At 32.1% G+C, this 27,304-nt stretch overlaps 1 protein-coding gene and 1 pseudogene across 1 annotated transcript in view; both read right to left on the bottom strand.

Annotated features, from left to right (window-relative positions):
* LOC121120649 (carboxypeptidase B) overlaps window positions 1–19,079 on the bottom strand; it is a 28,275-nt gene extending 9,196 nt beyond the window's left edge. The window contains exons 1-3 of the mRNA XM_040715519.2: window positions 18,765–19,079; window positions 3,822–3,937; window positions 1,355–1,442 (exon numbers count right to left, since the gene is read on the bottom strand). The gene's annotated coding sequence lies outside the window, so the exon portion shown is untranslated. The remainder of the gene's footprint in view (window positions 1–1,354; window positions 1,443–3,821; window positions 3,938–18,764) is intronic.
* Window positions 220–18,873, bottom strand: LOC121120014 (THO complex subunit 3 pseudogene; annotated as a pseudogene).
* Window positions 19,080–27,304: the final 8,225 nt, after the last annotated feature.

Here is a 27,304-nt window from a genome sequence, read left to right as displayed (position 1 = left end):
GGTCATATACTGTTTTCAAATTTAGAATTATTACAAAATGACAAGCCTGGTTTAAGATGTCACCTTCACGAAGTGTTCTTTTTTTTTATTTTCCCTACATTAACTGCTTTGTTGGATACGGATACAGCAGTTGTGAGGAGGATGGTATTTTATTTAACACTCTCATATTTATTATGGATCCACACGTCCTTTATTTAGTTGCACATTTGTTGAATACATCAGTCAGGTCGAGTTGCACTTGGTGTGTATATAAGCAGTATTGTGTGAAGGGAAGCTTTTATGTATAATATGATACTGTCTAGACTAAATCAAGCATCCATATGGTCCTATTTATCTTGATTATCACAAGTATAAGCCACTAAGTTTTGTTTGGGATGCAAGCCAATAATGAAAGTTGAAAAAGAGACCGACACATTACGCTCTCGACGTTACTGACATCCATCCACGCAGAAGCTAACAATTACCCATCATAACAAATCAAATGGTTCTTACAGACTAATCCAACCTTATAAAAGCTCTTACGCAAGCAAGTTCATTAGCACCCCATAAAGAGACGAGGGCATCCGGACATCCTACAGCAAAATATTTTCCTGTAGGATCAAATTTGATGCAAATCCTTGGATGGGCTTGAAGTACATACTAGAATTCTATTTCTTGATAGTTTAAAACATGAATGCTTCCATGACCATTAGCCATCCCAAACATGGTGACAGGGGATTTAAAAGCTTCTCCATGCTTGATTTAGTGTGGTTGACAATCAATCAGCGTGACAAGATTCTACTTGTTACCAATATCAATGGTTCGACCATCTGCCGACTAGCAGGATATATTTATGTTTCCACTTTTAGTAATAATAGTTGATGTTCTTTTACTTGCTCTGGCATCCCATATACGCATAAATTTAACCCCAGAAGCAGTCAAAAATAGATTATGGTTACTAGGATGGCAACAAATCTTGAAATTGAAAATGATTTTTTTTTTGCTATATAATTCTTCAAAAGTGGACGCCCTTGACCTCTATGGTTTTGGTGCTACTGACTGGGACCTTATGACTGGCTAATTAAACCTTAGGACTATTGAATGGTGAAATAGATTGGACTTATTAGAGATAAACTGAAAGGGAGGGGGGTAGAGAAGACTCTGATTAGGAAATTAGTTCTAGGACTAGTTGAACGCTAAAACTGTTTGGAACCATCTGAATCGGATAATCATAACTAAGTTAATTATATTGTCAGAATGAACGGAAAAACGCTCACTTCACTTATTATGATTACATAAATAATATGGCTTAAAGAAGAATCCTTAAAAGTAACAACTAACCAATTTGTTAAAATGAGCATAAGTTAACACTTACTGTTCTTGGTGATATTCTCACTGCAATCACGATCTTGAGTTTCGGTTAACTGTTTGTTGATCACTTCTTGTATATTCTCCATTAGAACCTTGAAATAAAATATAACTTTGTCAAATTACTGTTGCATAGCATTGTGTCCATTTTGATTAGAACATTGAAATTTTTATGGCCAAACTTGCAAGAACACGCTATCTAAAAGATAGCCTAAGAAAAATTAGAAAGATTTTATTTATATTTAACTTATTTATGTTAAAATTCTAAACTAAAACGATTGCCTGTAAACTATAATATGTAAATTTATATTTAAAACCTCCTTGTATACAACACTTTTGTTGTTTTTGTCTATTTGATATAAATATACTCAAATCTGTACCCTCTTTTGACTCTCTTGAAAATGCAACATATAATTGACCATATGTAAATGCTGATTTCAGTAAATATAAAGTAATTTTTTCATATGTTTAACCCTGCGATTTATTTATTATTATTGACATTGCTAACTTGCCATATTTCTTCTTTAACAATAATGAAGATATACCCTAAGATTAACTCGCTCACCTTCTACCTAATTCCCTTTTTAAATTCGTATTTAATATACGTTATCCCTTTTTCTATTATTACAATCCTGCGGTTTTTTTTTGATTTTTAGTTTTTTTGGTGCATTTTCGAATCGACAACCCATACATACCTTATAAAAACTTTGAGACATGGGGAATTGATCTTTTTTTATGAATAAAATCAGGTTATTTGTGCGAAATCAAACTTGCCGTCCAGAGCCCATTTTTTATTTTATATCTAATGTCTGTATCTGTCTCCGTTTTTGAAATAAATGCGTTTTTATCATTGTTTTTCTAAAGGGGATGCGCATCACACAGACATATATAAATTATTTAAATAATATGTAAGATAATAATTATGTGTACACATGTCTGCATTGCAGAATTATAAATATATTTCAATTAAAAAACCTTATTCTAAAAATGTCAAATATCAACACAAAAACAAGTAAGAATGTTTTTTCTAAAAAATGAGTGTGGATTTCATTTAGTATCCTCCAACTAAATAAATAACAAATTTTGATATATTAATAAATATACATAGTTTAGTTTAGTCTTTTTTTTGTTGATAGAAAGGCCATCTTACCCATTGGACTGTGGAACTCTTCTCAAGGTCGAAGAGTTGCCTCCTGTGAAATAAAAAGGAAGATTGAGATCTTGGGTATCGTTTGGAATAGAAACGGTGGGGATGAAAAAAACTCCTAGGACATATGCTCATTTGTTCCTCCAAGATGGTGTAAATGGAGATCCTTTAATTTTCAGAAACGAATAGATATGTACAACACATTCGTGTCCTACATAGAGTTCTATACAAAGCCACACCTTGCCCTTTTATAGGTGAGAAACCAATTATTGAAGAAGAAAAATGTTTTAGCACTCTATTTCATAAAATTTACATTGCTATGATTAAAATACCGAAAAGTCAACTTGGAGGGGGCATTACAAGATTTTCCATAGTCATTCTTACAATTTATATTGGAATTTTAATAGATCTAACAAGAAACCTTGAATGGTACCGAACTGTTACTCATAGTGAGATCATGTTGTTTGGGTCGGACTTGACGAACAATATCACTTCCAGGATATCCCAAGTTTGGAGTGCAGGGGAAAGAATCCTTTGGAATTTCATTCCAGTTTATGAGAACGATACCACGATTGATGTGATTAAAAAATATGTTTGGAAAAAGTTTTCTTTTCGAAATATATCGAACACAAAAAGATCTAGAAGATAGTGCCATCAGGGAAAAAGTTTTTACCTTACACGATTTTGAACAACCTGTACCTTTTCTTGATGGTAGATTAAGATACCCTCTATTAAGATCTTTGAAAGAGCATAAGTTGCCAAAGCCGTCGCATCTAAAAATGTCCAGGCCCTACAACAATTTTGAAGTTGATAGGATATACAAAAATACTTAGCATTACTTAGTCTCACTCAAAATTGGGGGAAAAAAAGATTGTTGGGTCCTTAGTAAAAATCAATGACATAAGGAAGTTTATGACCCAACTCCAGATCTCTGCAGACTGTATCAGATTCACAAATTGGCAAATATTCTATTCGACAGGCCATGCGCTTGTGGAATGCCAAGCGGTCAGCATTTTAAAACGTTTTATAATATATAATCTGAAAGATATCTCAAAATGCGCGTCGAATGCTTGGAAGTGTATTATCCTTTTTGGGATCGGAGAACAAGGGACTACCTCAGATGCTAAAGCAAATGACTTTGCCATTCTCAATACAAAGGCTCTATAGAAAATATCTTGTTTGATAATAATGTATTAAGTTTCATATTACTAAAACATCTATTTTAATGTTGGAGCAGATAAATACCTCAGGGAAGTACTTGGTATTATAAATTCAAAGGAAGTAATAGAGGGTTATTATAAGCTTTAAAGTTTATACAAACACTCACCGTAGAGGATATATTCAAAGAATCTAATAGCTCCATAACGTCGGAGAGTTGATGCGGTCCAACCATGAATTGTAGCTCACTTTTTAGTGCCGAAGGCTCCGTCCAAAAATCCACATCTGTAAATGAAATAACTTATCAATACAAAAATTTTATTACTTAAGAAATCAGAGAGGAAAAAGTCCATAGCAGGATTGGACGAACTGGGCCCACAGGGGGCATGTTCTACGAAGAAATTATAAATGTGACAGAGCTAAAATTTCTACATTTTGATAGTTTTGATATTAAAGCAATTTGCAGACTCAAGTATTTGGAACTGCTTGATTAATTGATCTAAGAAATAACAATGTTGTAACGAAGGCTTGTAGTTGAAGCTCAGTCGTCATATTAAAAAAGACAATAACATTTGAGTAGATGTATCTATATTAATGATGTGAAATATTTATTTATAAATGTATTTATATATGAAACCAAATGATATCATAAACATATTTTAATCTAAGAAATACAAAGTCGTTTGAAAAGTTCGTACATAGTCCAAGAGATGGCACTAATGATGCGTATAGACTAGAGGTAATGTTTATTTTGTAGCTTCTCCTGGGCAACATATTCTAGCTAGATCGGTCTATTTCTTGCTGTTTGGCATTCGTTTGATTCGAGGAAGTGGAATTATTTTTAAAAGCAGACAAAAATAAATTTCGAGTGTTGATTAAACATGACTTTATGATGACAAAACGCCTCAAGAGACTAAAAAGAAGCTTGATAAACATTATTGGGACTCTGTACTTTCGAAGTGACCGTATGGACACAAGTTACGCTGAGCGTTCTGGAGGGTTTGTTGAGGTTACTACTCCAAAAATCATTGATAAAATCCATGATATGGTGATGGATGACAGAAGAGTTACTACTGCTCTAGGTATCTGGTGCATTGTCGTGATGGAAAATGATATTTTTGTGGGCCAATCGTGGCGTTTTTCTTGCAGCTCAGTTTTCAAATGGTTCAATAACGATTAATAATATGGACCTTTAATAGCTTTATCCTTTTCCAGATAGTCGATGAGGATTATTCCTTGCGAATCCAAAAGAAAAACGCCAATATCTTTCCTGCCGATTCCTCGATTCAAACGAATGCCAAACAAAATTGACTTATCTACCTAAAAGTTGGTGTGTGTTCTTCCAAGAGATGCTACTAACTAAACATAACCACGATACGCGCCTGTAGTGCTATTTCTCGCACTTTACAAATGATTCTCGGAAAAATGTAGTCGTATAAATAAAATATTGCATGTTTTTGCATGTATACAAAGAGTTATGTTTCTGTTTACTTTAGTTATTGATCTCTTATGTATATCATAATTTATATCAATTAAGAGTATATGTTAAGATTTGAATAAAATATAAACGCTGGTATTTTGATTGTTTTTGTTAGTGAGCACTCTAAAGATTAAAGTACTCCTCAGTCATACCAATATGTCAATTTTTTTCCTAAAATTTTTATTATTATTCTTTCATTCTTGAGGAAAGAGCACGTCATATGAATTAATATAATTATTGAGTATTGACGTCTGAGTGTTCTCATGAAAATCGAAGAGTAACACGGAGGATTTATTGGGTAGGTATATTATTAAAGCAAAATTTGTTTTTTAGCCTACGTTTAATTACTCGGGGCAATGCCGGATACCATCTTATATTCGATCAATAAGCAAAGTATGGTTGCGTGAAAATGCGGATAAATTAAATATAATCTTGATAAGTTGTAATAAAAAGTATATTCCTTTAGTTTAACCTATAATATATAGTAATCTAAAAAAAAAAAAATATATATATTAGTTTCCAAATATGAAGTATCGTATTTGGAGTTTTGATTGTCTAAGTACATTTTTCATGGACTGTACTCAAGACAACTTAATAATTAAATTATATATCTTTTGCCTTCTCAAATGTATTTTATCAATAGTTTTTACTTTTAATTTTCATCTGCACTAGCAAAAATACGCTATCTTAAAGATTATAAAAGTGAAAAAGATTTTATTTATATTCAGTTTTTTATGTTAAATTCTAAACTAAAACGATCTACTTTAATTTATAAAAATACTATAACAATTGTCAATCCTCCTTGTATACAACATTTTCGTTGTTTTCTGTCCATTTGATGTAAATATAATCAAATCTGAACCCCCTTTTGACACTCTTGAAAATGCAACAACTAATTGACCAAGAGGAAATATTGATTTTGATTCATATAAAGCAATTTTTTCAATTGTTTGACCATGTGATTTATTTAATGTGATTGCTGACTTACACAGGGAATTGATCTTTTTTTTAATGAAAAAATCCATTTATTAGCGAAAAACACCTTTCAGATCCCAGGAATCTGGTCTGATCAGAATGAAAAAATAGGCTTACGTGAGAATTATGAACAACTTTTATTTTTTGTCTAAAGTTTGTAATTGTCTCTGTTTTTGAAATAAATGCGTTTTTATCATTGTTTTTCCAAGAGGAACGTACATCAGGCACACAAATATATTATTTTAATACTATGTTGAATAATATCGTTATTTGACGTCCAAATATGGCCCTGAATCGTAAAAATACTCTAAGAACGTGATTTTTTAAAACAGGTCTAAAGGCTAAATTCATTCATGTTGAAGGTTTTAATGGGCATCTTCATATTTTACGGCTTAAATAACAATTATGAATGTTGGATGTTTGCCGGGAGGCGTTCGAAGGCCTAAATTTGTTGCGATGTGTATTATATAACGGAACAGTTCCACTTATTCTATTTAAGTGAGGGTACGAATTACCTTCAATTTATACGAATAAATTGAATAATGAGGGCGAGAGTATAAATTGCAGATTCTGTACCTGTTCGAGAAAATAAAAACGTCAGGTAAATTGATAGGAATTGGCCACGGATCCGAATGTTCCTAGGGTTCATAAGGTGGAGGCCATCATCAGTAAAGTGTAGGTGATAATTTATTATTGCAGATGAAAGAAGAAACGCACTACAATAAATTTCTAATCAATAAAAAACTCAACGTTTTTGTAGATTTCTCCCATAATCGTTGCTCATTCGGACTTTTAGGTATTTGTATTTTATAAATGAAAGGAAGTTGTGATTTTTAGTATAGTTTTTCCTATTCTTTTTTTTATCTTTTACCCTTGTCAGATATTGTATTATATTAAGTTAGAATGTTTTTTGTTTTTTTTGTCCTAATTCAAAAGTAACTTCTTTCTTCATCACTCGTATAGAAGAAGGACATCCTTCTATATAGTCCATGTATTTGTACATTCTTATTGTACAAGGTCGTAACTAGGATGCTTCTTTAGATAGGAGTAGATTTGCTCAGATTTTTATTCATTAAAAAAGGGAGGATTTTTAATTTATTAGTAGTTTGAGTATGTTGTGATATAAATGGATTGTATTTTTAGCCGGCCACTTTTGTTGCAATTGGTAATCAAAAGAATGAATTTTCTTTTCCAAGCTGTTGTCATTATTATTATACTCCTGAGTAGTGAATTTATTTTTCTACTACATTCAATTATCTTCCAACCCTGATTGAACATTCATGTGTGGTCATAAAACACAGAGAGTTTCCTTGAAGATTTGTTACAGAGTTATAATAGTTAATCCTTGTTAGACTCTGAGCAGGATTGAGGATCGACATCAGAGTAATTGTTGCTCATGTCCTTGTTTATTTACTTCTTCCCCCACTTCTTTGTCGCAGCTGATTATAGCGGATCTAATGGAACGTCATGAGGGCTAAGCTTCTCCCCTCCAAAACATTATTGGAATTGTCAGGGTTACCATGCTTTTTTTATTATTGAAATACACATAATTTTCTTCACTCTATGCTATTTTCCTTTTATAGGTGACCTCAGCTTAAAACTTTTATCAACAGAGTGAGTGCGACAGGAATATTTCCGATATAAAAGCAGAACCTGAATAACTTTTTATTGGAAAAGTATAATGAAAACTTTTATTCAAAAAAACTTTTATCAATCAATCTTGGCAAGAATAATTCAATAGGGCCTCCTCCAGCCTCTGTCACAGCCTCCACACGAGGTCTAAGCTTGGCACAGGAGGCCACTATATAATTGGTGTACATGTTGGCCTATTACTTCTTGATACTGGTCTTGAGCTCTTGATTTCTATGTGATGTATTCCCAACTTTACTCTCTAAGACACTCCACACACTGAAGTCGAGGGGATTGGGATCAGAACTGGAAGAGGGGCAGAATGTCTTATCCAAGAAGTCATCAAAGTACTCATTGCAGAAGTTATGTGTCTTCAAGGCCGTAAGTCTTGGGTCCACACATAGTTATTCCCAGGGCTGTTAACCTTCAGCCAGGGAAAGATCTTCAACCTCAGGACCTTATAGTAGATTTCATCCCCGATTTTCTCATTGGGATTGGAGAAGAAGAGATCCATTTTCTTCCCATCAGAGGCCACGACTCCCATACAAATTGTTTGGGCGGATGTTTTGTCCTGAAGGTGCCCTGAACTTGTTTCGGTTCAAAAGCTGGTCGACTGTAAAAATCTCCTTGTCTGAGAAGATCTTCACAGTCGACGGATGACTCTTCCAGTAATAAAGGACTTTTTTGCATCTTTCAACCCTTATGGCCTTCATCCTATCGGAGAGGAGATGTATTGGAGTCCTGAAGAAGCTCTAAAGGTCGAAGTCATCATGAACTGCCCTCTTGATGGTGATCTCGTCCATGTTCCTTGATCTTGGCCTCCAGGGACATGACAAATGTTTCATCTCACTTCAAACAATTTTCTCCACTTCTTACCTTCTTTTGACCCCTTTTTCATTCTCCTTGGCCACCTGATGTTTCGGACTGTCTTCACAATCACGCCGGCAATGTTTGAAATTCTTTTTGGATCAATATCCGTGTCAAGAAGATCTGAAACCCGTTGCCTTTTTGATCCCTGTTCACTCATTTTCCGTCCAATTTTGATTAAATCAAAATAATGCACAAGAAAAACAATACATGTATCGGAACATACTTTTTAGATGTCACCTTCAACCTTAATTGATGCAGACAAATTAATTTTTATGACGCGGAAATTTCCCTTTCGCAAATTATTAAAAATCCAAAAAACGAATTATTGTGCACAGGGAAAAAGGGAGAACGTATATTAAAGACTAATTTTAAAAAGAAGTAGTTGATGATCACTGAGTTAATCTTAATTTATTTACCGAAATCAGTATTTTCTCTTTGGTCAATTATTTGTTGCATTTTCAAGAGTGTCAAAAGAGGGTGAAGGTTTGATAATATTTATAACAAATGGACAGAAACAACAAAAAATGTTGTATACAAGGAGGTTTTACAATAGAAATTTACCTATTATATAACTATAGTTTATTTAAAATTGTTTTAGTTTAGAATTTTAACATAAATAAGCTAAATATAAATAATTTTTTTTTAATTTTTCGTCGCCTATCTATAAGATAGTGTGTTCATACTAGTCTATAATATAAAATTATTAAGAATTATAAACATAATTAACTATAATTAAATTAGACCAATAGCTCTACGACTTCCATATTTTTATTTTTATTCTTCGGAGATAGAGAAGCAGGTCAAGATTAACAAATAACACTCCTTGATTGGATGTTATTTGTTATCAATCATTATTATTCTGTTGCTGGTTGTGTGCCTTCATTTTAAACTTATTCATAGAAATTTATTGAATGGCTAAAATGTATACAGAGGTCGTAAGAGGATGAAATCCAGTCCCTTCTCGCATTTGCAAAAAACACCATAAAATCCAACATTTTTATCTGATTTTTATTTCAAATAAAAAACAGAGTCATTGTAGTGTATATATCTTGAGGCTTACTTGATATAATTGCCCTTAGCCAAAAACACGGTATAGAGTATGGCAGCTATTGGATGCACAAAAGCAAAACAAACATCAAACTGTAACTTTTTGATGGTTCTTCCGAATTGTACAAAATTGTCAGACTTTTAGAACTGAGGCTAGATGGCATCGAAGAGGATTCTAATTTTTAAGTCCTCACCCTGTATATAATATATTTTTAATACATTTTAAATGTATAATGAAACCAGGCAATAGAATATACATTTTTGATAGACAGTACATAAGGTTTAGTTCTTTTATTTGTTGGTCTATATTTCTTTGTTCATGAGTCATCAATTAAAAAAAAAATCTTTTCTTTTACCATTGTTATTTAATGAAATTCTTATTTATTTTCAAGGCTCCATGAACGAGATTGCCGATCTATTGTTTATCCAGATGTTATGTAATCTATGGATGATTGTATTTTACTTCACTACCAAAAAAAAAAAAAAAATTCTTCACTTTTCTTTTGAATGTTGACTGGAAAAATTTGAATGAACTCTTATTGTTAAACTTTGAACATTTCCCCAACAGTTGATGAATAATAATTCCATAGTTGAAAAGAATGAAATAACTGGTACCAACTGATTTACAGCCATTTTTCTCTGTTTCTTTTCGGAGGAAGAGTTGCAAGAAGTGTTAATAAAGTTATTATTAAAAACATATTGTTTGAAGGCAATTAGATGGGACGATTAAAAAAAAAAAATCCCAATTCTTTAATATTTTAATTAATATTTAAAAAAATATCATTTTTCTATAAGGGGCGTCGACAGGATTAGATTTCGAGAGGGCAATGTTTTTGGAATAAAAAAATACAAAAATACAAAATTCAAATAAAAAAAAAATCCAAAATTACATTTCAATATTCAATTTTTTGAAAAAAAATTTCAAATATACAATTTTATATACATATATATATATTTGTTTCCAAAATCAACAACTCTTCACAAAAAATTAAATTTTATGAAAAAAATATCAAAAACTCATGCCTATTCTCAAAAAATTAAGCTTTTTGGAAAAAAAATTCGAAAACTAAATTTCTAATATTAAATCAGAAAAAATAGCCGACCCTCCGATTAAGATTAATCTTCCCACCTTAAATTTGTCAGTCCTTATTTTTCAGTTCAGTACGGTCTTCCTTCGGACTCTCGGTACCAGAACTGATAAAAGAGAAGACATAAAGTTGACTAACGTCATCAAAGACCGAACATTATTTTTTTAAGGACTAATATGCAGGACTTCACTGGACCGTACCAAGACTGGACTGAATGGGACAGCTGTCTTCATACCTCAGTAACACAAAAATACCCTAAAGCTGTCAATTACGTCTTCTCACTTGATACGTCATGACCATTTCATAATTTATTCTTTTTCATAATTTAACGAAGTAATAAGTAATGAATACCTATGCTCCGTTTCCAAAACGACAGGAATACAATTTCTTGCTGATCCCTCGTAGGCGTTATATATATATTGGCCTTTCATTATTTCTATGAAATTTTTTTGGCTATATAAATACAAATGTATTGCTACGCTTTAAAAAGTTATTACTGAGCAATATTATAATGCAATATCGGATTTTGAAGAAATACTCTAAGAATGATAGTCTGGAAGTATTTACGAAATTACCATCAGTTGGTATTATTGACTTATTTGGCTAACTACCAGATGATATCGGGCCTTTTTTCTATTTCTTTTTGGAGAAATTTTGTATTCAGTCCTAAATTAGAATACTGTTGTGTGCTTAGGTCCTTTCGATCATCGTGTACACGCACGCTTATAAAGGCAAGTCCTTGCTCGTCTAACAAGGGATCAAGATCTGCGAAATTTCTTCATAATTTCTTGCGAGATAACATTTGACTATTTCTTTCCTCTCGCACAGCGTAACCTCAATTGCGCCACAATTATAATGTATTTTGTTGTCAGGTGAAGATATTTCTCTTTCATCCCTCCCAATTATTCTTCTGAACACTGTTAAGTTGTGATGTTGGACCGTTTTGTCTTTTCTTTGCGGAAAAAAGTTTGCAAGATACATTAAAGTTAACGACTATTGTCGGTGCAGAAGCGATTTTTTTTTCCGGTTCGGTCTTAATTGATTTTTTCTAGACCAATTTTTCGGCCCAGACCGCAGTCTCAGACCGTGGACAAATTTTTTTCGGTCTCACTTTGTAAACCGATTTTTGTTTGGTCTTACCTTATGGACATATTTTTTTCTGTCTTACCCTATGGACCAAATTTTTTCGGTTTTAACCTGGGGACTTATTTTTTTCTATTTCAACCGTCATTAATTTTTTTGTAAACAATCTCAAGAGTACACGATATATATAATTGCTATGGCCTAACATCATTTTCATTTCATTAAAAAAGGAAGAAGGGAACTTCTATGTTCTCCAAGAGTTAGGACTAAGGAAAGTTAGAGGGAATCGAAAGAAACTGCTTTTAACTTGATCATCCATCTCAAAAGATGCTCCTATTCAGAAATTAGTATTCCAAGAGAGACGAGGGAATTATAATTCATCCAAGCTATTTCTGGTACTTGAAAATATATAACTGTCATGTTATAAACAATTAAGTTTAGTCCGTTTTTTTATGACCAAACTAGAACGAATTTTTCATTTGGACTAATCTAGACCGAACTTTTCCTTTGGTCCGATCTAGACCAATTTTTTCTATGAGATCAGTCCAGATCAATCTTTTCTGTTGGACTGAAATACTTTGGTTAAAAAAACAAAACTTTCTCAAAAAAACAGTCTCATATACGTCTAGGGTTTCCATACCCAAACCCAACACTGGTAACGACGTCCTTAAAACCGGATATTCTTCAGACTGTGACTACTAGAACTGATTAAAAAAAGAAGAAATAAATGTGAGTGTCGTCATCAAGGACCCAATATCAGGAAATTTAAGACCGTAATGTAGGACTGAACTTTACCGAACCGAGACTAAACTGAACGGCACTGCAATTTTCAGTGCTAAATATGCATTGACACAATGTAGGGTTATTTGTAGAATACCAATACCTTTATGATCTTTTCTTATAAGATTTTTTATATGAGCCCATCTATACAAATATTATATTTATAATAATCGAAGGCATAAAGTATGCATTTCCTGTTTTATGTACGTATAAAACTTTTGGCCTTGAAAAAGCAAAACAAAAAAACAAGGAATAGAAATCCTTTATGATTAGTGAAAAAATGTTTTGTAAAAGTTTATTACTTTACTCGTACTTGCAAGAAACAAACAGGTTGCTCCAGCCATTAATTTTTTTCTGTAGTTTTCTTAATCATTTTAAATATTTTTTTCGCAATGTTTCAAATAAATTTTAATTTAGTTATATGCATCATTTTTATGATAAGTTGTTCGTTTTATTGTATCTTTCAATCTTTCCTTTAAAAAATAAAGAAAAAAAATTGACCAAAATCAGATGGTAGATAGACAATTTTCTTCTTTTCAATTATGTACTGATTATTTAATAATTGATGATGGGAGAAACGTATAGAAAAGTTACAGTTTTAAGATTAGAAAAGGAAATATTATTACAATCATCCATTTTATTTTTTATTCCATTATATAATAGATTGTACTGGTTCTTTCTAAAAATTGATGAAATGTGTACTGTACTATATTCAGGCTGCAGCCGTTGTTCCACAGCAAACTTTTAGCGCATGAACAGGTAGGACGTTGTTGTTGATTTGGTGGCTAACCAGAAAAGTTTGGCCTGAGTTAAAAAATGACATCAATCAACAAAGTATTTATTGCACAATCTGTGGAAAAGGCAGAGTGTCCTTGTTGCAATCCGCGCCGGACGAGACAATGATGTAATTGTGAAATTCTTATACCTGGACACTAGACAGGTCCTTTGTATGGAGAGTCAGAAAGGAACTGTAAAAGTCTTGATGTGATTATGACTCTGCTTCATGCCACATTGTAAATAAAACATTGGTCTCGTTGGTAGAATGATTTGTGACCCATTGTTTAGCCTTCAAGCTCACTAAACCTTAACCCCATGTACTATTTTTGAAGGGTGCGGCGGAGTGACACACCAACAGATCCACCTTCTGTACAAATTCAACCTGATGCGCAGGATCCGTGAGGAATTCCAGAATATGTCAAAGGAGACTGTTATCAAGACATATCCCTGTTTTCGAGGTCGAGACAGGCCTTATATTGACGCCAAAGGCAATTATGTTGAACAATTGATTTTTTTATTCAGATTTCCTTTCGCATTGGTTTTTATTAAAATCGAATGCTTATTTTTGGAGAAAATCCATTTAAAAAAAATATCGTCTTGGTGAGATAATAGAGGTTGTACGATGTACGAACATTGGGGACCAAAAAATGCAATGAATTTGCGAGGAGATTAATTTGTATATATCCCCATATTCGAATTAAACCAATCAATTGTCCTCAATACACAATGTGAATTTTATGTGTGAAGACGGTCTCAGAAATACCTGATCCAATAAAGTAAACATAAGAATTTTGAGCACAAAAAATTATATTTTCAAAAGATCCAAAAACTCTTCATTGGTGCTCTGATATTTTGTGAAAGACTCAATTGAAACTTCTTCCCAATAATGTTTTTGGTCCAATGTGACCAAACCCCTTTCCCATGTCTAAATTTTGAGATAATTTGCAATATACCGCGGTTTTTTTAATGTATGCTAGCTACTGCACTTTAAGTCGAAGATCTGACGGTGCCACTTCCTGGATTTTCTACACAATTTCTGGAATGATTACCTAACTTGATTGACATTTTCAATACTCGCCTTGACAGCTCGTACAACCTCATATAAAATCAGTTTGTTAAAATTTAACTTAAATAAATCCAGGAAGAGACTCCCCAGAGAAGAGTTCAGTTGAGCTTTTATATTGGTTATAATGAGGCCTTTCAAATAAAAGTATTGTATCACATAAGGATGATCAAATTTCTGTATTTTCAGAACTTCACTAACAACGTTCAGCATTAATGGCCACCAAAGAAATACTAAACAACGTGGCGTCTTCAAAAAAATTGAGACAAGTGTTTTATATATAGAGTTCTTTCTATACCACCATTTCTTAGTCAGGCCGGATACTACTGGGATCGTCCTCCTATGTAAGTAGGGTTGATAGAGAAATAAATAAAAAGGAGACAAGTTATGTACTAAAATAAGGCATAGACTAACAGTAGGGGAATACTGTTCAAGGGATGCTCCATGGAATGGATGATGTCACATTTGCTTTTGAATTACATATATTTAGTTATTTCAATTTGGATACTATATGAAAAAAGTCAAAGTTATGCTATGGTATGCAAATTGGACTTTTTTTCATTCCATAAATAAGACATTAATAAAATTCACACAATCCCCAGTTCGGCATATTTATGGAAGTAATGATTACCTGGAGTGTTCAGGGTACCAATTTATATTTTATTACCCCTTCCTCCTGCTGAATTTATGGAAGAGATATAAAGATTTAGATCTACTGTTGTTATATCAAACTGCCTTATATTTTAATTTCTCTAAGGATGACACCATCAAGTTAGAATCTACTAGAATAAATTTGAACATGATGGATTGTCTTATATGAATCATCAAATGAAAAGTATAGCTTTGTCCGATTATACATGACCCTAAGTAACGAAAAGTATTTTGTAATGGACCTCCCCAAGAACATCCCAAAGGACATATTCATGGCCTAATCAACCAAGGAGGCTTCTCTACCTCTAGACTAAACATTCAGCCAGTGCTATGGTCATAGGTGTTCTTGCTTGCGTGAGATCATTAAGGTTTTTTTTCTACTCCAGCTACACTAAGGGTAATTATGTTTGGGAGCAGGACATCGCATAAAGCCATAAGTCAATGAAAACTCTTAAGTAGTTCTCCGACAAAATGACAGTATTTTGTCTTATGAAAATGTAGCCTCTTTCATCCATAGACCTCATTTAAACACCCCCCACCGTTATATGAATCATAAAACTATCTAGACAGAAGGGGGTGCAGGATCCGCCATCCAAATATTAATGTCATAAAGGGTACCACCAACGAGTAGTCGTCCACAACAACAACGGATGTCATCATTATTAGGGCCTATGCAGCTTTCTATCCTCCTGGAAAGCACACAGGTAGCTGTGGGGGGGGGGAACATTAGGGTAATAAAACCTTAATATATGTGGGATCTGTACAACCCCTTTATATTTACCTTTTATAATTTATACATCAGTCTAGTCTTAATACTAAAAGTGTTAACTTCCTTCATAAATATAAGAATGTCATATTGAAGTTTTGAAATAAAGGACTAAATGCTAGACTTAATGTAGATAACCCAGTTTTCCCGGGGTTTTAACGACGTGTATTTTTATGCTCATTGTATCATTAAAATAGTCAAGCATATGTCCATACATACTTTTATTTTTCCTACTTATCTTGACTTTTTCCCAGTGCTGCCTAATAGGCAATGAGTCCGAATAATTTATATGGTATTTAGTTCACAGAGAGGAATAAAACATGTCCTGCTGCTATTTAGTAATAAAAGAAACCGAAAATAGACAGTGATCCTCAATTCTACTCAAGTCCAACAAGGACTTTACCTTATAATTCCGGAGCAAACCTTTATTGTTACTCTCCGTCTTCCATAAACAAACATACATACTAGTAATTATCAGATTTCCAAAGTAACTGAGTATGACTACAAATTACTTTATTAGTTACATTCAGCAGCTGACCCCCCCTCCCCGTCTTTCTTTAAATTTACCATAAATACTTGTTTTTATCTTAAGTTTTGCGCATTTGCGCATTGCTCGAACATTGTCAGCTCATAAGAAAATCTATGCAGCACATAAAATAAAATTTGATTTTGTGAGTGTATGGCAGCAATGCGCTCCAATCCATTTGAACATTCAATCGTGATGCAGTCATAATTACCCCCATGACAGATAATGCTGAGTTCGATAGAGTGTATACGCCAAATGTCAAAGAAACGTTAGGCTGCCCTCTGATGATTAATTGTATATGTTTCATTAGACTATTTAAACGGGAAAGGATACTTTCGAAGGAAAATGACAATGATAGTAACGCACCATGAACTGTAAGTAATTTTAATCTTTGAAAATAGTAGCTCGTTAGATTACTCGCCACTCTAAAAAAGTAGTGGGATTAGAGTAACGCGTTACCAAGTAATGCGTTACTTGGTAACACTGGCTATTGTTATATATTTAGATGTTCCCTTCTCAAGAATTAAATAAAAATGATAACAGCTTTGAAAAAAAAATGGCCGTTCAAATTACCAAGTAAAAAAAACCGCACCCACTTTCTAGTACATACCCTTGATACCCTTCAATAACCTAATTTTTATTAGAATATTATGAATATGAATAAGGGCTATTAAGGACATTGGGGTGCCCATATGATGGAAAATTATGTACGGTTGATTGGTAATGCCTTATTTTATTGTTGTCATATTATCCTTTGTCATCTTTTTTGTGTGTAGAATAGCTACAGTTTGTTCAGGTTTATTTTTTTTTAAAGAATGATTTTAGTATTGGGTAATGAAGAAATTTAACTTCAATTATTTTATGTGACGTCAACCATTTTGGAGGCCTAAACAAGACACATAATTAAAATGGTTTTTGTTGTATCAATATTAAGGAAAATAGTAAATTATTGGATAACAAAATGCAATTAACATGTAAAAGGTCTTTAAACTTACTGTCTATCAAAAATATATTCTTCTATTGACTAGTTTTATTATTAGGTATACAATCCTATTTCCATAGGGTAGATGATGTATTAACTATTTCAATGAAAACAGAGACATATTTTTCTCTAATGATCTAATTTTTTCGTTCCTAATCGATTTATAAAATAAAATTCATTTAAAAATCTAGACATTTTAAGGGATTTTAAATAGATATTAGTTTGATTTTATTGAAATATCACCGTTTATCATTGACATCAATTAGTATTCCATGCAAATGTTCCATCTATTTTGATTCTTAAAGACATTAGATGAAGTTTCACAAAGATTTATTGGAAATTTGTTCGTTTTCCATTGTAAAAAAATATCAACTATGAACCCCCACAATATCATCTCTAGTGCTTGTTTATATTTTTATTTCGTAATTCTACTAAATGTTTTTTAGTTAAACTGTCATATTTCCCATTTTGGGAAATCACTTAAACACAATAATTTTACAATTTGATTTCCAAGATTCCTGTTTTTTTCATCGTTTGGTCCATTAGTTAGAATCAATTTAACTCATTGTATAACGGTTATTTGCACACAAGGATAAATAACTGCCTCATAATTGAGGGCGACGCCATCTTGAAGGCCAATATTGGATATATTTATGAAATTCAATTAATGCATTTCTAAAAAACCATAAAGATATCTCATAAAATGACATTAAATTAACCCTTTTATTGGATAGTCCAATATGAAAATTCCCTTGAAATGACTAGATGTGTACAATTAGCAAAGCACTGGATGAATTAGGAAAGAGACAAATATATGATCCTTGCTAATTTACTCATATCTTATCGTTAATTTATGAATATATAATGATATAACTCGTTATTAGGATCTAAAAATATAGCTAAACTTTAGAGATAAATATTTTGATAGACAGTTATTCGTTGATTCGTCAGCCCTTTTCGACATCTATCTATATAAACGGCAATAGTTATTTATTTCCCTTAATCTAAATTTAAAAAAAAGGTTTTTATTATCGTAAAACTAGGTTATTTAGGACCATAATGCCGATGTCACACGCCAACACTCTATAGTCTGCATATACAACTAAATTATAAGATTTTCATGTCAGGTTTAAAAATAATGCTTGTTCCCTATTAATATACTATAAATTGGTCAACGACCTTAGAAGGATCCTTCCTGTCAATACATACATAATAACGAATTTAGTAGCCTTAAATGATTTTATTATCATATTATAACAAATAAGATATAAGCTAAAATGGTTTGTAATCAAGGTCATGGATTCTATCATCCCTGCACTGCGAATGTAATTGAAAAGGTGAAGGCCAATACACATAAGCAAAATAAAGGACACCATTCCGTTTAAAACTACTTACCATCAACTAACATATGATAAATTCGAGTTCTATCAAAGCTGGAGTCCGGCTCTACTTTAAGGAGTTTATAATTGTTGTAGTCCTTTGCTTCTGAGAGGCTCACCTCCATTAACAATACAATATAGGTCCATATTATCGCAGAATACTTTAAATACATTCCTTTCCATAGAGTCAAGTACATTTAATATTTCCTTGCTCCAACCCACACAAAAAGTTACACCACACTGAGAGAGACGTCGAGGAAGGATCTTTTCCTCCCTTTATGGTAATGTAATAATTTCAAATATCCCAGCGACGGCAACAAGGATTCACTGTGGAGCACAGAAAATATAAAAAGTGTACGACGATTTATGTAATACTTATGTTGCGCTCTTTAGTGAGGAATAAATTTATCTAATATTTGGTTGAAGATGGTTTCGTGTATGTTAGGGCCATGGAAATGTTGAAAGAGAATCCTCACACAAGAATTATTAGATGAATACGTTTTATTAAACGAGGACGGTCTGTAAAGTTTACGACATAACAAAGATACAAGACATTTTTTCGCAATGTTTTATTATAATTTTCAATATAGTTACATTGTAACTCTACACACTTCTCCCACGATACTCCCATCTCTGTAATCTGTCTAAATAGTACTCATTTGTAGTAGTATTATAATAGTACTATCATATGTAATTAAAATAGTTCGTGACTTAATCATTATTCCAACAGAAAACAATCAATTAATGAGTTTTAGAGTAATACATAACACATATTTGGATTAAAAAATTCCAAGGGAACATTAATCTCAACCAAAAATAAGAAATAAGGATGTATACATCTCAATTATTTATATATTAAGGCGCAATATTGTTGAGGCAAAATATCCTACAAAAAAATTGAAAAATTAAATTAAAGAAAAAAATTATATTTCGAATATTAAATTTTTTTGGAAAAAGATTTCAAAAATCCTTTGCTATTTACAGAAAATTAAGTTTCTTTTGGAAAGCAATTTGAAAATCAAATATACTAAACTATTTGAAATAAAATTTCAAATATAATTATTTCTTTTCAAAAATGCAGTTATTCACAAAAAGTTAAATTTTGTTGAAAAAAATTTTAAATATTAATTTTTTTACTCTTTTGCATAATTTGCCCGAATCACCTTTTTTATAAGAAAATTAATAATCAAAAAAAAAATTTACCCCTGTTTTCGCGAATTTTTTTTATCCTAACCATTCTTTCGTAAAAAGGAAAAAAAAATGCTTAATTCTGGGGGGGGGCCACAGCCCCTCCAGACCGGCCCCTGCGGTCGCCCCTGTATATGTAGCTACAAATTATGCCCAAGTATTGAAATACCCAGTTCTACTCGAGACCAAAGTTCAATTATTTGTATCTACAAGGCTAAAAAAACCATCCCTTAGTTCCTCCATGTTTTTATTTCAATTATATTTTCTTGAAATATTCCCAACTTAATAAAATATCGTTGGAGCTCAGTAGATTAACATTCAAGAAGTAAAAATAAGAGGAAGGCTAACAGCTGACAAAAAAATAAAAACCTAATAACATTTTTATGAATATGAGATATGGATATGTTTTTGAAAAACAAATTTACTAATTTATTTTATATAACGAAGTACTGAGTCATGATTAGAAGGGATTTAACATAAATCTTAAGCCTGTTTTAATTATTAGTGTAATTTACAACGTCATATTTGAGATAAAATTTTTTATTAAAAAGTTATTATGTTATTCTGCATATACATCATCTGAGGCAAGGCTAAGAAGGGTGTCTTCTTTAGGAATCCTAACACTCCAAAAATTTAGAGGAAGAAGCCATGGAAAAAAATATTAGAACCTTTCATGACTTAAAGGCACAAACCCACTATTGCGATGGTCGTTTTTACTTCCCTTTATAAAGAGCGACAAAAGATTTTATTGTTCCTAGACCCTGGGATCTTAAAATGACATGTATTAAACCAACAAACGAAGCTCAATCTATTTTTGAATACTATTTTAAATTTGTTAGGACTTTGAGAAAATTGGAGAAAAATAATTTTATCTTCTCTTATGTATTTTTCAGATGGTAGGAAATTTACCACCCAATTTCAGATTAAATTGTTTCAAATTTTATACGCCGTTTAAAGAGTGTGGGAATTTTTTTAACAATAACCTGCATGCCTTTGTGGATAGTAGAGCTTTCAAAATTCTAAAAAGATTCGTAGCCAGCAGCATCAATGGTCTGGAAAATGGATCTTTGAATTTAATCAAAGCTTCTATACTCTTCGGATGATCTCAAATGAAGAAGTAGTCTCCACAAAAGTCTAAAACAATTGATTTGGCTTTATTAAACTCTAAGGCTTTAATTACAGGAAAGATTACATCCTATGAGCCAATATACTCTTACGAACTTAGAGCAATTTCTATGGCATCCGCTGCTAGATAAACCACCCTTTCCTTGAAAACCTTCAATGCTGATGACACGTCCGTGATCCCAACGGCAAAAGAAGTGAAACTATATCAATACCTCTACCATTTCTAGTCCTGATTCTTGATTGCTAATGTTTATTTTGGTTTCAATTATTTTTATATAGTAAGAATTATGGATGTATTTTATTAATGATGTTTTTTTATTATTATTATTGATGCGTTTTGTATTTTTTTCAATTTTAAATGAATGTCACCAAACTTCCCCTAGAATACGTTGCTTACATAAAATATACTATTTTATATTTTCATTTTTCCTCTGGTCTTTTTAATATAATTTTTTTGAAAGTTTTTTTATGAAGCAATAACCTTAAACAATAATTTTTAATTATGTATATTTATTTACGTAATTGCTTTGTACATTTAAATGAACGGCGAATTAAATAAAGGAAAAAAAAAAATATAGGACATTTATTGTGTCGAAATCTCAAAAATTTGGCGAAGCAAAAATCTTAAAACGACCTTGCTGTACTTGTTATAACGGTTTCCTCCCTTTAAAAAAAAATCATTTACATAATGTGGCCCCTTTTGTACAATATAACAAATCTGGACAAAGTACTATTGATCCCTGCTCATAAATTTGTATAAATATTTATATATGTCTGGTACACTTCCTTTGATAGCCACAAATATTATAGTGTACATACGTTGTACATGAAAAGTTTGAAATTTGAGAGCTGTATAAGATTTTGCCCCTTTTGTTTTCGTTTCTTAGTATTCAAATATTTTTTTAAATCAGTTCATTCATGTGAAGTAAACAAATAAACAACATCAAAAACAAGCAAATCCCGTAAAACATATGGACAAGAGAAAAGACACTAAAATTTATTTGTTATCAACCACTCAAGATCAAAATTGAATAAAAACTTTCAAAAGTCTGATTTCATGAATTAATTTATTGAGTATTCAAAGATTTAAAAAACTATGTATACTTGTAACCATTTGAATCCTGAAAAAATTTAATTGTATAAATAGCTGAATAAATAGAAAATCCGTATTTATTTATTTATATTTGTATGTCGTCAATAGTTACTTCATAGTTTTTAGACCAGGGATGTCAAAATGGTTAATTGCTGCTCACTACTCATTCTCACTTCAAATACTATTTTTTAAAGCAAAAATGTCACAATATCATCAAAGCGATTAGAAATCGCATAATGCGTGCAAACATTGAAAAATATTTCGCAATAAAGGAATTCTTGGAAAATCAGTGAGGATTTTTTTATATTAGAAAACAACGAAATAAATGATTTATTTTATAGAAAAAAAAATTATTATTCGATGAATTTAAACAGCGGAGCAAAAATTTAATTTTTTTCAAAAAAATCAAAGAAAAAAATCTCTCTCCAAAAAAATATAAATACATTTTTTAAAAGTCAATTGTCATAGTAATAAGACAAAACTCGTGAATGTCGTTATTATTAAAGCCTTTTTATACTTAAAGCAATAGTTATAAACCATTTAAGTTAATATAGTACAGTTTTAAGGACATATAAAAGGTCATAGGTTACATAAAGGTCACCTTCTCCTAAATTTATATTTAGCTCAGTCCTAAATTTTGGGGTAGGGGCGAGTTGTCCAGAATTTAAAAATTATTTTTTCTATAATACTTAAAAGATGCTCTTTCATCCGAAAAGTGGGCCTAAAATTGAATTTCAATATAAGCCCCCCCCCCTTAAAAGATACTTTATATATATATTTTTTGATATAAACTATTAAATCTCAATGTGGCACCTCTAGCCTTCACCATAGCCTCATTCCATAGTCTGAAGGCCTTGTGGGGCTTCTTCACGTATTCTTCCCAAATGCCAGCCAATTCTTTCTCCACGGCAGCTTTTATGACATCCACATGTTGTCTTCATGGATAATGCGGGAGATCTAATCATAACTAATTCTTGTGTCAATTATTCTGGGTCTTCCCCTATAAGATTCAGATCGGCTTTAATAATTTTTATTTTCTTTAATAGAGATTAAATTAAAGTAATTTCCCTCTTTGATTTTTGAGTATTCCTTTGATGTTATGTTACATAAAGAATAAATTTCTTAGCCAAGCCATTATCTTTCAGATTGATCCGAATTTAATTTGGGAAAAATATAATATGATGGGCATTTATTTGATGAATGAAAGTATATCTTTCAAATATATTTTTATGGCATTATACCCATGAACTGTTTTGTAATCGCTTTATATATGTACACACATATTAAGTCTCATCAAAAATCACTCCATCAGAGATAATGGTTGGTATATATATTATTTTATAGGGTTAATATTATCTTATAATTGAATATTACCAAGTGGTCCATTAAAATCTAAACACTTGAAATTTTAAACTTGAACAAAATATAATTTATTAATTAACAATAGAATTTCAACAATATTAATACTATAAATAGATGTGTATCTGAGCTCTCTTAATCATCGATGTAGCCGTCCTTAGGGCCAACGATGGCTTTCAGGCGGGCACAGAAGGTCTGGCACCGACTAGAGATGTAGATGTAGCATCTCTATACTGGCTGACAGTAGCCTTGATGGCTTCGGTATTTGGATGGCGATCACTGAAGTTCTTCTCTCAACATGCGCCCAAAAGGTGTAGTCAAATGGGTTGGCATGAGGGCTTTAGGAGGCCAAAAGTGCCAAAAAAGATTTCAAAATAACTCAAAATACACATTCAATAGAGTCTTGCAACTTAGGAGATGAATTCATGTTATTGCTGTTGTCAAATGTGGTCTCTCCACCTCACAAGTATCTTTCCACTCACTTTTGGATTGCTCTCTTGACAGGCTGGTGTGAAATCCCGAGATCTCTTCCATGGGCTCTTATAGACCTGAAGGGATGAGCCAGGGCTATTTTATTTACTCCTAAGGTTCCAGTATATCCTTTTTGATAGATCCATTCTTCCTCTCCAACGTTTTGGACTTGCTGACGGTATAAATGGTGGTCCTGGAGACGTCCAACTGTTTGGAGTGTGCAAATGGAAATTCGTTGATTACGTTCAAGTGTCATTTTCTCCATTTATACGTAAGCTGTAGAGCTCAGGTTTGTTTTATTATGTAAATAATTGTTTATGCTTTATTATATTGAAATATGAATTAATAGCAATCACTTAACCTTCATAATTATTGAATTAGAAAGTGTTCATCAGATTTCAATCCTGTATCTAGATTTGTAAATCTTACTCATTTTCACAGGTGGTATTTTTTTTTCAGGTAGATGGCAATCTGAACAGTGTTTTATTTTACTTTCTAGCTATAATCAATAGACGTTCATTCTTGACGAGAAAACTTCTTATTAATCTATATATCTGTTAAGTTAACAAATCCTTTTTGCTTCTTTACAAATTATTGTTGTCTTCAATGTACGTAGAATTGCAGAATTAACATTGAGGATCGGAGTAGTTCCTGTCCATGTCTTTGTTTATTTCCTTCACCTCCTCCTACTCTATAGATCATCTGGATCTTTAGAGATCTTGGATTTGGGTTTGTTATAACCCGTGGTACACCCTTCACGAACACAGTTCTCTATGGATAACATTGAAATATTTTTAAAACAGAATTAAGGTAGTTTTGTATTTTACACTATATAATATTCTTTAATAATTTATTTTCTGTATAAATAAATTATTCGTTAGTGTTCTGAAATTATATATAAAAAAAGGCTAGTATAAAATTTACACAGCTTATATACTACTATTATTCAGGAATTTATAAATTTTTTTTGCAAAAAGTTAAGCTTGTCTAGATTTTCTGGCAATAAATAGGATCGAGTAGCTGTCACAATATCGCCAGCTATCGAAAAACATATTTTGCTTGATACCAATGTACCTGTAACTGCAAGGTATCGCGAACCTAACTTGGAAACATTGGAAAATTTATTATCCCTTCACCATACCACTGGGGTTTCGTCAACTGGGGCGTATTTTATCATTTTGTAAGTCTGTATTTTATTTTTAGAAAATATTTCTTATATAAAATTATGCTAATCAATTCAAATCTTACCTTACTATCTCAATCTATTAATAAAAAAATAACTAAAATTTTATAGTTACAAAATATTTAATATGCGATTATATAATATATATACCGTAAGTGGAGAACAAACCTAACCAAGGTACAACCCGTCGCGTATCACACCCTATATTTATCCTATCCGTCATTGCTGTTTTTAATTGATTAATAAAACCTCATGACAGCTTATTTCCTCTCCTCCAATCATTTTTCATATTGTACACGTTACCATGTTGATTTTCTGTTTCTTTTTGTTTTTTCATAACAAAAATACTTAGGAGTTACAACATTATCAATATTCTATTTAATGTATTTGTCCTTGTTCGGACAACACTTGTAAACACAATTCTTGCACTTCATTTGTAGTATACGTAGGAGAAATGATGACCCCAGGAAGCATCTCTACGATCCAAGGCGTCACACAATATTTAAGAAGTCCTAAATAAATAAGGATGTTAAACTTGACGCCCTCCAGGATCATAACAAGATAATGGCGGCAGTTTTTTTTGTTCATTTCGACGTATTACTGTAAGTATTATTTCTTGTCGCAATATTTTTGACTTTGGTAACGAAATCTTTATACAAAATACTCTTGATTGAATGATTTAAAGTTAGCAAGGACTTTCATTCTAAAATGAGACTTTTAACTGTTGCCAACCTAAAAAGTGTTATTTTACTTTTTAAAAGTCTAATAACTATTTTTTTATTTTTGAGGAGAGAACATAGAAGTAACCAGTATATCCACAAGTGTGTAGGATCATGAATGACGGATATTAACACTGATGATTTATGGGGGAGTTAATTAGTGTCAGGTCCTGTGGAACTCAGAGTAGAATTGAGGACTGAAAACGTTCAGTAATTCCTCCCTATACCGTTATTTGATACAGAGTAAGAATTTTGTTTATTTACCGGGTGGTACATTAAAATCTAAACACTTTCAATTTGAAACTTGAACAAAATATAATTTATTAATTAGCAATAGAATTTGAACAATATTAATACTATAAATTGATGTGTGTCTGAGCTCTCTTAATCATCGACGTAGCCGTCCTTAGGGCCATCGATGGCTTTTAGGCAGCGACAGAAGGCTTGGCACCCGCTTGGGATATAGTCCTCTATCATAGCGTCTCTATACTGGCTGACAGTAGCCTTGATGGTCTCGGTGTGTGGATGACGATTACTGAAGATCTTTCCTCAACATGCGCTCAAAAGGTTTGTATATTGGGTAGGTAAAAAGAGTTCAAATGAACTCACAAGGGTCTTACAACGGAAGAAATTGGGTTTCTTTCATTGCTGGTGTCGAAAGTGGTCTCTTTCTTTCCACCCACTTTTCTGCTCTCTGGACAGTATAGGCTGAAACCTTGAGATATCTTGCATGTGCCGTTATGGACTTAAGGGGATTAGCCAGCGATGTTTTCTTTAACTCCTCCGGTTAAAGCTTGTCCTTACTGACATCTGACTCATGATGATTCTGACAATTTTAACACAGACCTCTTAAAGATGTTTGTTTCCTGTAATATACCTTTTTTCACCGTGGGGAGCCCCATTTTCTCAATGTTTATGAAGAAATATACCGATTTAACTGTAACTAGTAGAAGGAATCTACATAAATTAATGGAGGTTGTTAGTAAAGATGTAATCTCCAAAATTAAATGGAAAATTGAAAATAAGGATATTTTCATAGCTGTTGATGTGACTAAAGACAGCTGGGAACGATCAATGACAGCTATATTGATGGGTCCTTTGGATGACCGGCTTTTTTGGTCGTCCTTATCCATTCAACATGATAGACATAATAGTTGCAAATGTTGTTAATGTTGCAGATTTTGTCGTTCAGAGTATTCAACTAACTCTTGGTTTGGGCTTTAAAGAAAATAAGTTAAAAATCTTCATCACGGATGGAGCGCCCTACTGTAAAAAAGCGGACGAAGACCTCAAAAGAAGCTACCCCAAATTGAAATATATTATTTGTGTAGCTCATGGACTCCATAACGTGGCTGAACTTGTATGTAAAGAATTCCCAAAGACAAACGAGTTTATTTCAGAAATTTAAAAAACGTTTT

Source organism: Lepeophtheirus salmonis, chromosome 6 (assembly GCF_016086655.4).
Source record: "Lepeophtheirus salmonis chromosome 6, UVic_Lsal_1.4, whole genome shotgun sequence".
Lineage (NCBI taxonomy): Eukaryota > Metazoa > Arthropoda > Copepoda > Siphonostomatoida > Caligidae > Lepeophtheirus > Lepeophtheirus salmonis.
The sequence above is the reverse complement of the archived record's forward strand: the minus strand, read 5'-3'. Positions and strand labels throughout refer to the sequence as shown.